Below are 15,281 nucleotides of genomic sequence, written 5' to 3'. Positions count from 1 at the left end.
TTTTCAAATACCTTCACCAGTTGTGAAGATTTTGAAGTAATTTTAAAAATTAATCCCAGCTGATTTCACAGTAATACAAATTTCTGGCTTCTCACTCACCCAGGGAGGTGTCTTCTCACTCAGGACTCCTTGGCACCTGGAAAGTGTGCCCTATTACCCCTCTCCCAGTCTTCAGCTGAGTTTTGAAGAAAAAATCTTTTATTATCACTTACTCCACCTTAACTGTGTTATGAACTTCCGGGCTTATTCAAAACTGTCTTTTGAGATAGGTTTTACTTCTGTAAAAGGGAATTCACACATTTTGATACATTGCTGCTTGAAATGCTTTGGAAGATTCGTTAGCAGGGAGCTCACATTCCTTGTGGCACACACTCACTGGGGCCAATGGGTGGCTCTGTGGTGCCTTGCTCCCTGCCCCTCCCTGTTTGGTCTTACACACCTGGCCCCTGTAGCCATTTGGGTTTGGGACCCTTGGTCTAGAGCATCCCTTATGTTTGCCTAAACTCTTTAGGGCATTGGTAAGACACAGTCCTTCATTAAACAAATCTTTTCAGTGCTGATTATATGCGAAGAGCAGGGCAGGACTCTGAGAAAGGTAAGAAGTTAGTAAGGCCTAATCCCACCCTCAGTGTGCTCACAATCTGGAACAAGTGAAAAGACTTAAAAAATTCAAGATAAGGCACCATAAGATCCCTGAAAGGAGACAAGAGTAGTCAGAGCCAGCATGGCAGAGACCAGGCCGAACACCAGGGCTATGTACACACTGAGTGTAAGGTGGAGGAAGGGCCTTTTCAGGATGGAAAGGAACAGAGGGCCCAGATGAGCTCAGTGTAAAGGAAATGCCAGATGCACCCAGATTCTACATTTCTCTTCAGGTCTTTTCCTGAATTGTGAGTCACTTTGCTTAAACTTAGTAAGAGTCTCTATTCTTTACTAATCAGTGTCATTTTGGTTAAACAGAGGTACAGAAAAAAAAGCCACAGTAACCACCTGGGGAAAGTTACAGACTCCGTCTCCACTGACCTGTCCTACAGGTGGAAATACCCAAATTACTCTGCAGGGTGCTGGGGAACATTATCAGCCTTTAACAAGCTGGGGTCCTAATCTAACACCTGCCCAGCAAGGGTAAATGTCACTATGGACTGTGCTGAAAGTGCTCAGGAGATTCTGCCAGAATCAGAGAAACTGCATGATGACAAAAGCCTACAAGAGCTTCATGAACAAGAAACACCACGGAGCCATGAAATTGAGAAATTCACATTCCTCCCCCCCTTTGCAAGTGACGAAATATCGAGGCACAAGTTATATATGGTTTCCACTGGGACTCCAATACCTGATGTTAGAAAGACCAGTAAGATTTCTTTTCTTTTCAAAGCCACAAAAGGAAAATAGAGAAAAGACTGGGAATTTGCACAGCCAAGAATTGAAAAAGGCTCAATTGCATCTTGATTTTTCTTTAATGATTCATTCTATTCATATCATATTCAAAATGTAGCATCCTGAATATGTATTTTTATAAATAGTCTACATCCAAGTTTAAAACAATGGAAAATTGATTAATGTGTTTCTTATTTCATCGTATATCCATGATGTTCAGAAGATGGAAACAGAGCAGGCTATGCTCTCACAATTGCAGGAAGGGTCCATGAGGGAAAAAAAAGATGTACAGGGCTCATCGTACGACTGCAGTGTCACTGGAAAGAAAAACCAAGGACATATGAGGTTCTGATCATCACCAGAAGGGAAAATAATTTTAAAATATTCTGAGTGCCCATTATGTACACTGGTCTCTTTTAGACAACGGATTTGTACAACATATCAGTCCCACCATCAAGAATTTAATAATCTAGTGGATAGGATAATTAATCCCAGCTAGTTATTGGTGACTATTTTTCCTCTTTATTCGGATAGTTATCCAACAAATGTATTGGACCTAAGTTAATTATTTTGGCTACAGAATATTTATTTCTCACTGTTCCAACTGTAGGCTCTTATCTCTATGCCCCATAGCTTTGCCTATTTTGTGACAATGCAATGATTCATTTGGGCAAACTAAGTAAAGGGCTAATAGCATGCTTTCTTGTACCACTGTCCCTTCTTGGCAGGATATACTAGGAATGCATTTCTGTGACTGGCAAATGATAATATTCTCCACAGGTTAGACTACTAGCTATATACAAAGAGAGCTGTGAAAATTACCAGTGTCCCCCTTCTGTCCCCAGGCCTTCAGCATCGTTTTCCAGAAGGCTGTGGAGAAGGCGGCTCCCAGTGAGAGCCTCCAGGAGCGGGTGGCCAACCTCACAGACAGCGTCACCTTCTCTGTGTACCGGTACACCACCTGCAGGCTCTTTGAGTGTGATAAGCTGACCTACCTTGCCCAGCTCACCTTTCAGGTAAAAGTGGACTGAAGAAGCTTCCAGAAAACAGTTCATTTTCTAGTGCCCAACCAAAAAGTGTAAAGAAACATTTTTTCTTTCAAACATCACTTCCCATAGTATTCGGAGAAGTCTGTTAAGCTTTAAGCAGTTATATACGACAAGCTGGTCAATATGCAGCTTGCATGCTACAGCGAACATCATCCCACTCATGGCCGACCAGCTTAATCAACCATCGTACTTTATCTCTTTGGCCCTGGATGACCTAAGATCTTCCTCAACATGCCCTCCGCAGGCACTACCAGTAATCAAACTGGCACCCAGGATGAAACCCTGTTGGCCATACCAATAACTACATACTTTATGAGAAGCTGTAAGAAATGTGTTCACGTATCCCTCAGTATTTATGTACCTTTAGGGATACAAGCTTAATGTCTCAAACCTCCCCTGGAATAAGAAATTGCAAATGCCTTAAAAAGGTCCTTAAGAATTACGATTCTCAAAGGTATGGGAGCATCAGGGATTTTGAAAGCTAATAAGAAACCTGTCTTCTACTTACTCAGCATCAAAAAAATGTGAAAATTTACTTCCTTGTATTCATCCCTCTAATCATTTAGGATTGGGGATTGTTTGCCTTGTGTAAACTGGGAGCATACACTAGATTATCTTCCAGGCCTCTTCCCATTCTAAAACCCAGCTGTTCTATGAATGCTTCTGTGCTGACTCTGTTCCAAAGCCAGAATTCATGGGGGGACATGAATGTGGCTTCTCCCTCTCACCTCCATACTCCTCGTCCAGCCCAGATGACAGCTCAGCCATCATAAAAAGACTTGAGCCCCAGGAATGAATATTTTCCCTCCTGCCCCTCATTTTTCCCTGTCCCCACAGAGCTTCCACCCCAGCTTTCACTCTTCTCATAAATATTTTAAGCTCATTTGCAAGAGCTTTAGCCACCTCATCTGCTATTTCTAGCCTGTTTTCTCCTTAGAGAATTTTCCTCAAATTGACTAAATGGTTTTTTCTTAGTGAGCCTTCGCATCTGTAACTCCCCATCACAGAACACCATTTGAATGGGGGAGAACAATTTCCCACACACCTCTCAGCAGGAAGCATTAGCTCTCACCAAGCCAAATGCCTCACCCTCCCCTGCACACACCTCACCAATTCCTCTCCCAGCCCTCTCCATTTCTATTGCCCACTCCCTAGAAAGCCTTCCCTTCCATTCTAGGTATTCCCATCTCTTAACTTCCTCAAGACTCAGTTCAAAGCCACTTACAGAAGGTTTAATCAAATTAATTCCCCGATCCCTGCGTGCTGGCCACTTCCCCATTCTGGGACCTTATTAGCATTTTAGATTCATACACGCATTTCTCTTTTGCATATATTCATGCTACTTTGACATTCTCCTCAAATCATGTCATTTGCATCATCTTCTTGGTTAGATTGCAGGAATGTATTCCATGGCATTCAGGATTGATACATAAAATGCTTGCTGAGCAAGCTACATAGTCATTCACTGTGTGCATTTAAGCCACCCTGGTCCTTGGGGGCAAGATGCACACAGAAGTGATGTGTGCAGATATACACTTTCTTCCACTCCATCCTCTTTCAGTCACCAAAACTGATGGGTAAACTCTAGAGTTAGAAGCAGCCATGATTACACCAAGTGACAACCCCTGAGATCTCCAGGCCGCTGTGATTACACCAGCTGAATAAATGCAGTGTCATTCTTCTGCGTTGCAGATCCTCCTCTTGAACCAGGAGGTTCTTCCGGCTGAGCTGGATTTCCTGCTTCCATCTCCCATGCAGACAGGTGACACCAGCCCAGTGGGGTTCCTCTCCCATCAGGCCTGGGGTGGCATCAAGGTCAGTAGAAAAGGGTCAAGTTCTCACCTGTTGGAATTTTTTCCTTAGTGCTCATCCCCAGGACATCAGTGGGCTCTGTTTTTTGGTTCAAGCAAGGAACTGTATTATCATAGATGCATCCCTTTACCTGCACCCCTGCTCCCAGACCTCATGGGAAGGCTTTGCAGAGGCCAGGTGTGGTGGTGAGAGGCTCTGCTGCCAGGATGTGGGGGAACAGGAGCTCCATGAGCTTCCCTGGCTCAGCTGAGCTATCTTCACCCTCCCAGCGCTTAGGGCTAGAACATGGGCTGTGCTGTGAGGCCCTGGGACTGGTGTAGAGAGGCTATGACCTCAGTTCTTTAAGCAGACAGATGCCAGGGCTCTGTTCAGGCATCTCCACAAGAATCTGAACTCAGCCTCAGCACAGGGAAAGCATTCCAGCCTGAGATTCTCAGCGACTGGTAATAGTTTACATGTATTGAACACCTGAGAAATGCATCACGTTGCTTCCTTCTCTCGTTCACCTGGACATTAGGTATCACTTGTTCCCATTTCATGTATGAGGAAACTGAGGTCACAGAACCTAAGTAGCAAATCCAGGACACAAATTCTGGTCTGTCTGATGGCAAAAACTATTTTCTTTCCATGTTATGCAGTGTAGTTTACTTGGGATTCTGTGCACACTGAAAGGAGCACAAACCATCAGCTCCTTTCAGTAGGGACCATGCCTGCAGTCACAGGCCTGGCACGAAGCAGGACATGTTTGAACACCAACTCGAGAGAGTCCAGGTGGGCAGCTGTCCAGTCCACACCCGAATGAGGCCCCACAGCAGGCACTGGTGCACAAAATGAGTCCTGTTCTGGATAGCCCATGCTGGGTGCATTTTATACATGTTTCATAGCACAAACAAGTGTGAGTCTTAAAGTAATATGATTGACTTTCTTTCTCTTTTTATTTTTACTATTTTTTGAGCTAATACAGATTCACATGCCATTATAAGAAACCATAGAAATATCCCTTGCACCCTGTATCCCCCAGTAGTGACATCTTAACACTCCTATAGTACAATATCACATCCAGGAAACTGACCCTGATTCAATTTAGTAATCTTATTCTCTCTGATTTCACCAGTTTTTCACATACTCGTGTAGGTGTTTAGTTTGCCACATGTAATTCATGTAATCACTACCCCAGTTATGATATAGAAAATTCCACCACTACTGGACTGCTTCATGTTTACCCCAGTTATGATATAGAAAATTCCACCACTACAGGACTGCTCCTTGTTGCCCTTTATAACCATGACAGCCTCTTCCCTCCCCTAATTCCTAATGTCTGGCAACCGCTAATCTGTTCTCCATTTGTATAATTTTGTCATTCCAAGGATGTTATATAAATGGAATCATGCATTATGCAACCTTTTGGGACTGGCTTGTTCACAGAGCATAATTCTCTTGAGATCCATCCAAGTTGATTTAGTCTATAACAAAAGGCCAGAACTTAATATTTGTATGTGTGCTGTCGTCTTCAAAGGAGCCATTTCAGGAAATTTGAGGCTAATTCTACTCATGCCACCATTGCCCAAAATACTTTTCTAACTTCTTTTCCAGAGTCTGAAGCTATCCTTTTAATCATCTTTAGGGCTGTGTCTAAATCAGGAGTCATTAACCTTTTTCTGTACAGAGCCACATAGTAAATATTTAGGCTTTGAAGGCCAGACTGGGTCACAACTACTCAGTTCTTCCAGTCACACACAATATGGAAACAAATGGAAACTAATAAAACTTTATTTACAAACACAGGTGGTGGGCCAGATTAGGCCTGCAAGCTGTATTTTGCTGATCCCTGGCCTAAATAATAAAGGCATGATTTGACTTTTATTAACTTCATTTGTTGTTCTGGACAGAATCTGGCAAAAAAGAATGGGAATACTATATTGAGAAAGAAACAAGGGAGAGCTCTATTCACAGCAGCAACCAAAATTATAATGTACCAAAATGCCTGAGATTAGTTATAATAAATGCAGAGCAAAAACCATCAACTTTCCTAGGCTATGTAAGATCAGATATGAATGAACAGGCATACTCGATATACTGTCCAAAGAAATAGAAGGCACATTATGTATGTAATTTAAATTCTTTCTAGCAGCCATATTAAAAACATAAACAGAAATAAATGAATTTTAATAATGCATTTTATTTAACCCAATACAACCAAAATATTGCCATTTTAATGTGATTAGTATAAAATTATTAATGAGGTATTTAAAATTTTTGTACTAAGTCTTTGAATTCTGGTGTGTACTTTTTACATGCAGCTCATTCAATTCAGCTTATTTCAAATCACAAACATTTGACTTGATATGTACTTAGATTTCATAAAATTTAAAGTTAAAACAGTTGATTCAGATCCCCAAGCTGTTCCAAACATACTTAAAAGTTTGCCAAATACTAAAGCAATTCCCAGTTGCTAAACTTAAAATTTTAAATTATTAAAATTAAATATAATTAAAAATGCTGTTCCTCAGTCACACTAGCCACATTTTATTTGCTCAGTACTCACATCTGACCATGGCTTTTTTGTGGGACAGAATGCCCCCAGAGCTTGAGAATACTGACTCATAGTCTGATGCCTTTAGGGAGAATAAATTCTGGAAAGCAGTTCTGAATGAGCCCATTTTCAATGATGGGCTAGTTAACACAGGCTCTGGAGTCAGACATTCCTGGGTTTGAGTTCAAGTTTGAGGATGTGTGGCCTCTGCCATGTTACCTGACTCCTCTGAACCTTTGCTCCCCTCTCTGTCAAATGGCCATCATAATACCTTGGTCACAGGGTTATGTCAAACACACAGTAACTGCTGAGTGAATGGAAACTGGTTATAGTTTTGGTTACAGCTGTTGTGTTTGTTTCCAAGAGCTGGGCAGCATAAAACAATAGAAACTTATTCTCTTATAATTCTGGAGTCTGGAAGTCTGAAATCAAGGTATCAGTGGGTCATGTTCACTCTAACACTTTTAGGGGGAGATCCTTCATTGCCTTCCAGCTTCTGGTGACCCCAGGCATTCCATGGTTTGCACACAGCTCCAGTTTCCGCCTCCGTCTCCACGGTCTCCACATGGCCATCTTCCCTCTGTGTCTTTGCGTTTGTTCTTACAGCACCAGTTGTAGTGGGTTAGAGCCCATCCTAGTGACCTCATCTTACCTTGATTACATCTGCAAAGACCCAATTTCCAAATATAAGGTCATATTCACAAGTCTGGGAAGTTAGTTCTTCAACATATCATTTGGGGACACACATTTCACCTAATAATGGTTGTGATTATTAATTACCTAGCTAAAACGTGTATACATGCTGTGGTTGATGTGGGTAGTGCCTGATAGAATTTGCCCAGGAAAGGAAAACTTTAAGGAATTGTGAGTTGCCCAGTTGGGCCAACTCTTGCTGCTTTTCCCTGTATTATCTCACAAAGCCCTCTGCGGCGAAAGTCGTAAGGAATAAATGATTGAAAAGCACTCTTTATGGCTTTCATTTTACGTTCTCAACTCAAAAGCTGCAGGGCAATTTAGTTCCTGTGCTGTTTTCACAGAAGGATTGTTTGCTCTGCTTTGCCTTTTTGTTTTGTTTTGAGGGCTAAGCTTATCTCGCTGCTCAAAGGCTTTTGCAAATGAGTGAGGCTTAAGCTCTTTCTCTGAGTTTTGTTATGTGGAACAGCAATGTCCAGAGTCATCAAACTCCAGCACCGTATAGGATGTGAGCAAGTGAAACACAGTACATTGTGTAGTGCACATCGTTGAAGCCTTTGATAAATGTTCTTTTTAAGTGCTCAGTTGGATTTTAGCCTAAAGAAACAAAGTAATAATTGAATGGGACATGATAAGAAAAAATTTTTAAACATTCTATCTGATGAGGAAGGTTGATTGCCTTGTTTCTCCAGAAGAATAATAAGCAGGTAATGAATGAAATCTTTGTGATAAAATTTTGCTTTTATTATTATCCTTTGTAAGGATTTTTTAAGTCTCATCAAATGCTGAACTTTAAGGTATGTTCTGTTCTTCATTATAGTCTCATCTGTGAACATGCTCATTTATGGGCATGTTCTGTTCTTCACTATAGTCTCATCTGTGATGCATGCCTTTGTTAACCTTTAAAAAGGCCCCTCACTACCACTCTGGATGCCAATTTAGCACAGTTGTATTTTGCTACACAGTCCAATGTAATTAGGTTAATTAGTCATTTCCATTTAGCTTATTAGAAGGCTAGAAGTCCCTTTCCCTCATTTGGAAGATTAAATGTTGCAACTGTGTTCATTCCAGAGCTTGAAGAAAGTGTGTTTCAGACCAAGCCATGGCAACTGGGAGTCCTGATCACAGTGTAATTTGCCCGGTTTTGTGGTGACACCAGAGGGGGTAATGGGATTGGAGAAGGGTTAATGATGATACAAGCTGGGAAGAGGAGTGAAGTGACTGCCTGAAAGGAGATGAAAGTCAGTTCCTCAGCCCAGAGAGAAATAATTACAGTAGCTGCAGCTTTTCTCAGCCTGTCAAGAGCCCTCCTGCCAGCTACCCAGATGTCAAACTTTATTAATTGAGCACTTTCTAAGTGCCAGACAGCTTGCTAGGCCTAAGGCATACAAAGCTGCCTAAGAAAGGTCTTGCCCACAGGGAACTCACTATCTTGTGGGAGTAACAGGCAAATAAACCAGCCATTGCAATTCAATAACTGCAGGAGCCCTGAGAAAGCATAGGGGAGGGCTTTATAGTCTTCAAAGCACTTATATCTACATTAGAGTAGGAGCTGAAGACAGTGATTACTTGCCTTCACTTTCCAAATGAGAAAATCAAAGCTCACAAAGGTTTAAAACCAGGTTCCAATTCATAAGAGGTGGAAATGGGATCAGAACTCTCATCTCCTGGCATCTCCGCCACCATCCGACTCACCACTCCATGCCACTTCTAAGCACTAATGAAGGTGCATTCCCTGCTCTAAGTGGTCAGGGTGAAGTTGGGAAGCCACAAAACCTGTATGAAGGGACATGTAAAGGCAGGATGTGTTCATTCGCATGGGAAAAGAGACTCAAAAAGCCCAGGTCAAGTGTATGTGTCCTTCTCCAGATCTAGCTTCCCCTGGTCACCCAAAAAAACTCCTCTACTACTTACAGTCACACTGCTTTTTATCATGCCTCACAATTTCTCCTCTCTAGACTCGGGCTCTTGTTGATCCTTCTGTTAGGCTGGAGGAAGGAAAAAGAAGGACATGCAAACAGAACAGAGAGATGCCATAGGGGGAGAACAGACCAGACCCCAAGGTCCATGCCTTATATGGAAAGGGGACAGCTCTCCCTGAATTCCATGATTCCGTTGTGCCAACTAAGACCCAGATGTCAGCCTCATTCCTCTTGAAAGGAAAAAAGTTTGTAGTTGTCTATTATGTCACCTTAGCCAATCATACCTCTCCACGCCCCCTAGGATAGCTTGCCCACTCCTCTCCCTCCTAATCCCTTATAAGCCCCCACCTCCCTGACCTGGTGTGACTTCTCTGGCCTGTAATACCCAGGCTGTGGAACATCACCTGGGAGTGCATTCAACTAAACTACCTGGCCCTTTGTTGCCTCTCTTTGCCTGCTTATTTCGGTTAAAAGTTATCTTACACCTTCCCCATAAAATGCCCTTCCCTTCTCTCTACCTCTATCTCAGTCCAACAGAATTCAGCATACCTATTACGGCCTCCCTCATCTCTTCTTTCTCCTTGACTTAGGACTATGAGCTCCTGAAGGTGTGTGTCTTTTTTTCTGTTGTTGTTCACCTTTGTATTCTTAAGAACATGTAGTGGGCATTCAACAAATGTCAAGTGAGTGAATGAATGAATTCAAGTAACAAGAATGCATTAATCTCCTTAAAATGTATGGTACTGCAGTAGGTGCTTTGGACAGTTTAGTTTTTAATCTAATTAGAGAGACTAAGCATACAAGCTGAACTGGGCAATAATGGAAAGACTGCAGGTACCTAAGTGTCTGAGTAAGTGATGCTTACATGGGCACTCTGAAGAAAGAGGATAGGCACCCACTCCAAAATTCTGTTCTGATGTCAAGGCCACACACATACCAAAGGGTATGAAATTTTTATTACTTAGATAATGAAGCTTTCTAGGGAAAGCAGGGGAGCTCTTGAGAGGTCTGAAAATGGCTTGGGAGAGAGTCAGGAAAGGAAACTACCTTGGGTTTTTTGTGTTAGTTTGCAGGTTTATGTTAGATGAGGGTTCCTGTGTGCATGGGCAGGAGCTTACATGGTACAACTTGCTTCTAGCAACAAAGGAGGGAGTGACCAGGCTTACTTATTAGCTTGTCCAGATAAGGAGCAGAAGAGAAAGAGGGATGGATAAGGCTTAAAAGCTATTAGCAGTCCAACATTTAAAAATTGAGTCAGATTCTTTATTAAAGACATGAACTCATGAGTGGTTCTAAGTGGTTCACTTAAGGGGAGAAGGCTATGTGTCCTAGGTGAGAGAGGATGTATCTGAGGGAGACTGCTGATTTTGAACTGGACCTTAACAATATGTAGAGTCTTAACAAATAATAATCATGACCAGCACAAGAAAAGGAAGTAGAGTTTGGTGAAGAAGAGAACAGCACCTCTCACATGGTAAAAATAGTGTCAACAAAGAATTGAGATGGAAATGAGTCTGGCACATTTCCAGGTTGGGCACAGGTATAACTTGAACAAAGGAGGGAAGTAAGATACCTGCTTAATTGGATGGGTTGGAGGGAAGCACTAAATGAAGAGGTTTGATTACCAAGTTACGCATTTAGACTTAATCCTTATGGAAGCTAGCAACTCATGGAAATATTTAGAGTTGACATTAACACAAAGTCAGCAATTCTAGAGATGTTTTGAGAGAGGAATTGACAGGAGTTGCTGGCAGAGTGAGTATGGAGATGAAAGGGAGGAATCAGACTTAAAGTGTTTGGGCTTCATGACAAGAAAAAGCATGGTATCACTTCACACTCTTCTCTCCATGTAGTGCCCTGCAGAAAAGTGCTGCTCAGTCTCTGCTATGTCAGAGACTGAGAACCCAAACACTTTATTTGCTAACCCTTGCGCGTTGTTGGAGCAGTCTGCCGAAGGTCAGCTGATCAAAATCCTTCCACTTCCTTGAGTTTACCTGGGGGGGTATCCAAGGCTCCAGACAAGAGAATAAATGAGCCAGAATTATGTCTATAATACCATCTTGTCCCTGACCCCCAACAAAATGCCTATTATAGCTTTCTGGAAAAACTGCATTTCAAAGAAAGATTCTCTGGAATTTCCCAGGCACTTTCATCAATGGAAGAATTCTATCATCTGGATCGGGACATTGAGGGGTCTGCCAAGAGCTGGAAAAAGTTTGTGGAATCAGAATGTCCTGAGAAGGAGAAGTTCCCACAGGAGTGGAAGAACAAGACAGCCCTGCAGCGCCTCTGCATGATGAGGGCCATGCGGCCGGACTGGATGACCTACGCCATGCGGTAGGGAGCAGAGGCCAGTGGAAAGGCCCAGGGTAGGCGTGGGGCAATCTTAACATGGCCCAGCTAGCAGGACTGAGCACAAAGGTCATGTGCTTGTAGTAATGGGAGCCTTAGTATAAACATCCACAACCCCATGAGGCCTGTTGCTCTGTTTACCATGTGTTTTCTTAATATCTAAGTGAACAGTTTCAAAAAAGGTGCTCATTGACATCAGCATTAAGAGGGATGCTGGTCACCTCAAATGTGGTAGGAGATAATGGAATCCAGAGAACAGAGGGAAAGATCCTCCTTAGCAAAAAGAACAGCTCCTTCATCACAAAAAAAAAAAACAACAGGAGAGAAAGATAGGTATGGCTGTAGGTAAGGTGGCAGAGAATGGCAGAAAACTGAGGATTTTGTCTGATGACTTCTATTTTCTCTGAGAGGTAGGGAGGAAGATCATCAGTTGAGTTTGTGTGAAAGGGAACGTGGCAGAATTGGATATTTGAAGAGAGTGCAGAAGGCTTGAAACAGGATCTGTGAAAAATCAGAGGAAAGGCTGGGTAGGGAAACCCAAAGAATTTCAAGCAGCGTTGAGGGCCCACCTACTTACTATCCCACATTTGTATTTGTGTCTTGCATTTGTACCAACCTTCACCATTGGATTATTTTCTACAGCAGCGCCCAACAGCCTAGATGTAGATTCAGAGTTAAGTCGATCTGAAGCACAGGTCATTTCAAGTTGGTATGTCAGAAAAAGAGTTAGGCAAGGGATGTGAGAATATTGTCATAGGTCGTGCAACATAGAGATGGAAAGCAGATAAGTAGTTGGCTGGGGCTGGAGGGTAGGAATAGGAATTATCTAAATAGTCATGAGTGATCTTGGTGGTATGATGAAGATGCTTTAAAACTGGAAGTTTTACAAAGTTGTACAATTCAGTAAACTTATTTAAAGTTATTGCATAGTACATTTAAAATGGGTGACTTTTATGTTGTGTCAGGTATACCTTAATAAAGTTAAAAAAGAGAGAAGCTATAGGCCACAGAGTCTACACTGGATAGGAAAGAAATGAAGAGAGTAAGAGGATAATAGCAAAAACACCAAGAAACAAAAACAGGGAGGACAAGACGCTGAAAATCCTTCATCTGTAGTGTGACACCAACACAGGCACAAAATAGGTGAAGTAAGGGTGAATTGGCAAATTGCTAATAGAATGTTTTGGCCAGAGTGGGATGTTTCCATGTAAGATCTCAGACATAGAAAAAGTTACCAAGTAATGACAATGAAGAGGGTGTGGCCATGGAATTAGGTGGCTGAAGTGGGGAAGAAATGAAGATCATTAAGAATCTGGAGGATTTTCCACACAGATGTTGATGTCACTCATGCTGGGGGAGAAAAAGTCCATGAGCCAAGTAGCCCCATGTCCAATGAGTGAGTAGAGTTACCAGAGGAATGACAGGTGACACTGATGTGCTGGGGTAGTGGGGATGCGGCGGGGAAGCTGATTTTCAACAGAGCCACGAGAGTGAAGTGATGGTTTGGAAACAGCAGTCATCAGTGGGCAGGACCATGACCCCACCTTCCAGTCCTGAGATAGGTCAGATGTAGGAGAATGAGCCTAACTGCGAAGGCTACAGGGGAAGTTGTGTCCTTGGGGAAGAGTTAAGGCCAGGAGTTGGGCGGGATGGTAAGTGGGTGTAGCTGCAAGGCTTTGCTTGTTTGGAAGGACCATTGGTAAGTGGAGTAAGATGAAAGGAAACACAGAGAATGATAGAACATGCTGGAATAGAACTTGAGGGCCCCTAATCTTAAGTAGGTAGAGAGGATCTCAGGGATACAAAGTAGGCAGGATTTAGCTGCTGTAAGCTTCCAGAAGACGTTGGTCCTAGCAGTCTTCTCACGGACAGTAGTGATGTGGCTGGACACCCAGGCTTCACAGGGAAGTCAGCCCTGGCCTGGATGGATGGGGATTCAGGAGTCCTGATCTAGGTAAGCAGGCTGGCAACCAGCACATACGTTGTAAATGTTGACTGAATAGATAAGTAGCCAACTTGGAGTCGGTCCTTGCTCTGTAACTACCAAGCCCATGACCTTGAGAACATCCTTCAATTTCCATAGGGCCTCCATTTCTCAAATGTTATTATTTTGTGACTGGTATACATATATGCACTTCTTTTTCTGGCAGAGACTTCGTTGAGGAGAAGGTAGAAAGCAAATACGTGGTGGGAAGAGCCCTCAACTTTGCAGCCTCATTTGAGGAATCAGGACCAGCCACTCCCATGTTTTTTATCCTGTCTCCAGGGGTAGACCCACTGAAAGATGTGGAAAATCAAGGTGAGGAAACTTCATTGTGGAGCTGAGGCTGCACCAGCCCCATGAATTTTCACTCTTTGCATCTGTCAGTGTCTCTCTTCTTGACTCAATGCACATTATGCAATATTCCATATTTGCTAAACATACAGAAGTCAGAATCATTGCTGAACCAACAACAGAGGCTCCTCACCAGAGAAAGGACTTCTCTGGGCTGCATAAGGTAGAAGCCACAGTAACAGGCTCATGTGACCTTGTCCTGCCTGCCCCCCCAGCCACCCACCCCTTCCCCTTACTTTAGCTGGAGCAATCTTTCTGAAATACAAGTATGAGCCTTTCACAGCTTCCTATTGCCCTCAGAATAAAGCCCGAACTCCTTAATATGGCTGGCAGAGACCTGCATCCTCCAGGCCCCTCTATTTCTCCAGTCTGCCTTCCATTTTTAGTTTCCTTTTGCTGCTCTAATGAATTGCCACAAATGTAGAGGCTTATAATAACACCAATTTGCTATGTTACAGTTCTGGAGGTCAGAAATCATAAATGGGTCTTACTGCTGCCCTCTTTTCCTTATAAGGATTCCTGATTACATTGGGCCCACTCCAACAATCCAGGATCATTTTAAAGTAAATTCCTTAAGATTTTCTAGATTCAAGATTATATAATCTATGAATAGAGATAGTTTTACTTCTTCTGTTCCAATCTGGATGCATGTTTATTTTTTTTCTTGCCCAATTGCCCTGGCTAAAATTTCTAGTACAACATTAAATAGAAATTACAAGTTTGGATGTCCTTGTCTTGTTCCTGAGCTTAGGAGAAAATTATTCAGTCTTTATCATTATGTGTGATGTTAGCTGTGGGTTTTTTGTAGATGTCTTTTATCAGATTTATCAGATTGAGAAAGTTGCCTTCTGTTCCTCGATTGTTGAATTTTTTTCCTTTTATCATGAAAAAATGTTGGATTTTGTCAACTATCATTGAGATGGTAATATCATTTTGTCTTTTTTTCTATTAACATGGTATATTACATTAATTGATTTTTTGACATTAAACCAGCCTTACATTCCCACTTGGTCCTGGTATATAATCCTTTTTATATACTGTTAGATTTGATTTTCTAATATTTTTTGAGGACTTTTACACCTATATGCATAAGAGATATTGTCCTATTGGTTTTTTTTCCTTGTGATGTCTTTGTCCAGTTTCAATATCAGGATAAGACTTGTAATGTACCCATCAGAATGAGTTAGGAAGTGTTGTTTCCTCTTCTA

The sequence above is a fragment of the Manis pentadactyla genome, chromosome 4 (assembly GCF_030020395.1).
Source record: "Manis pentadactyla isolate mManPen7 chromosome 4, mManPen7.hap1, whole genome shotgun sequence".
Lineage (NCBI taxonomy): Eukaryota > Metazoa > Chordata > Mammalia > Pholidota > Manidae > Manis > Manis pentadactyla.
The sequence above is the reverse complement of the archived record's forward strand: the minus strand, read 5'-3'. Positions refer to the sequence as shown.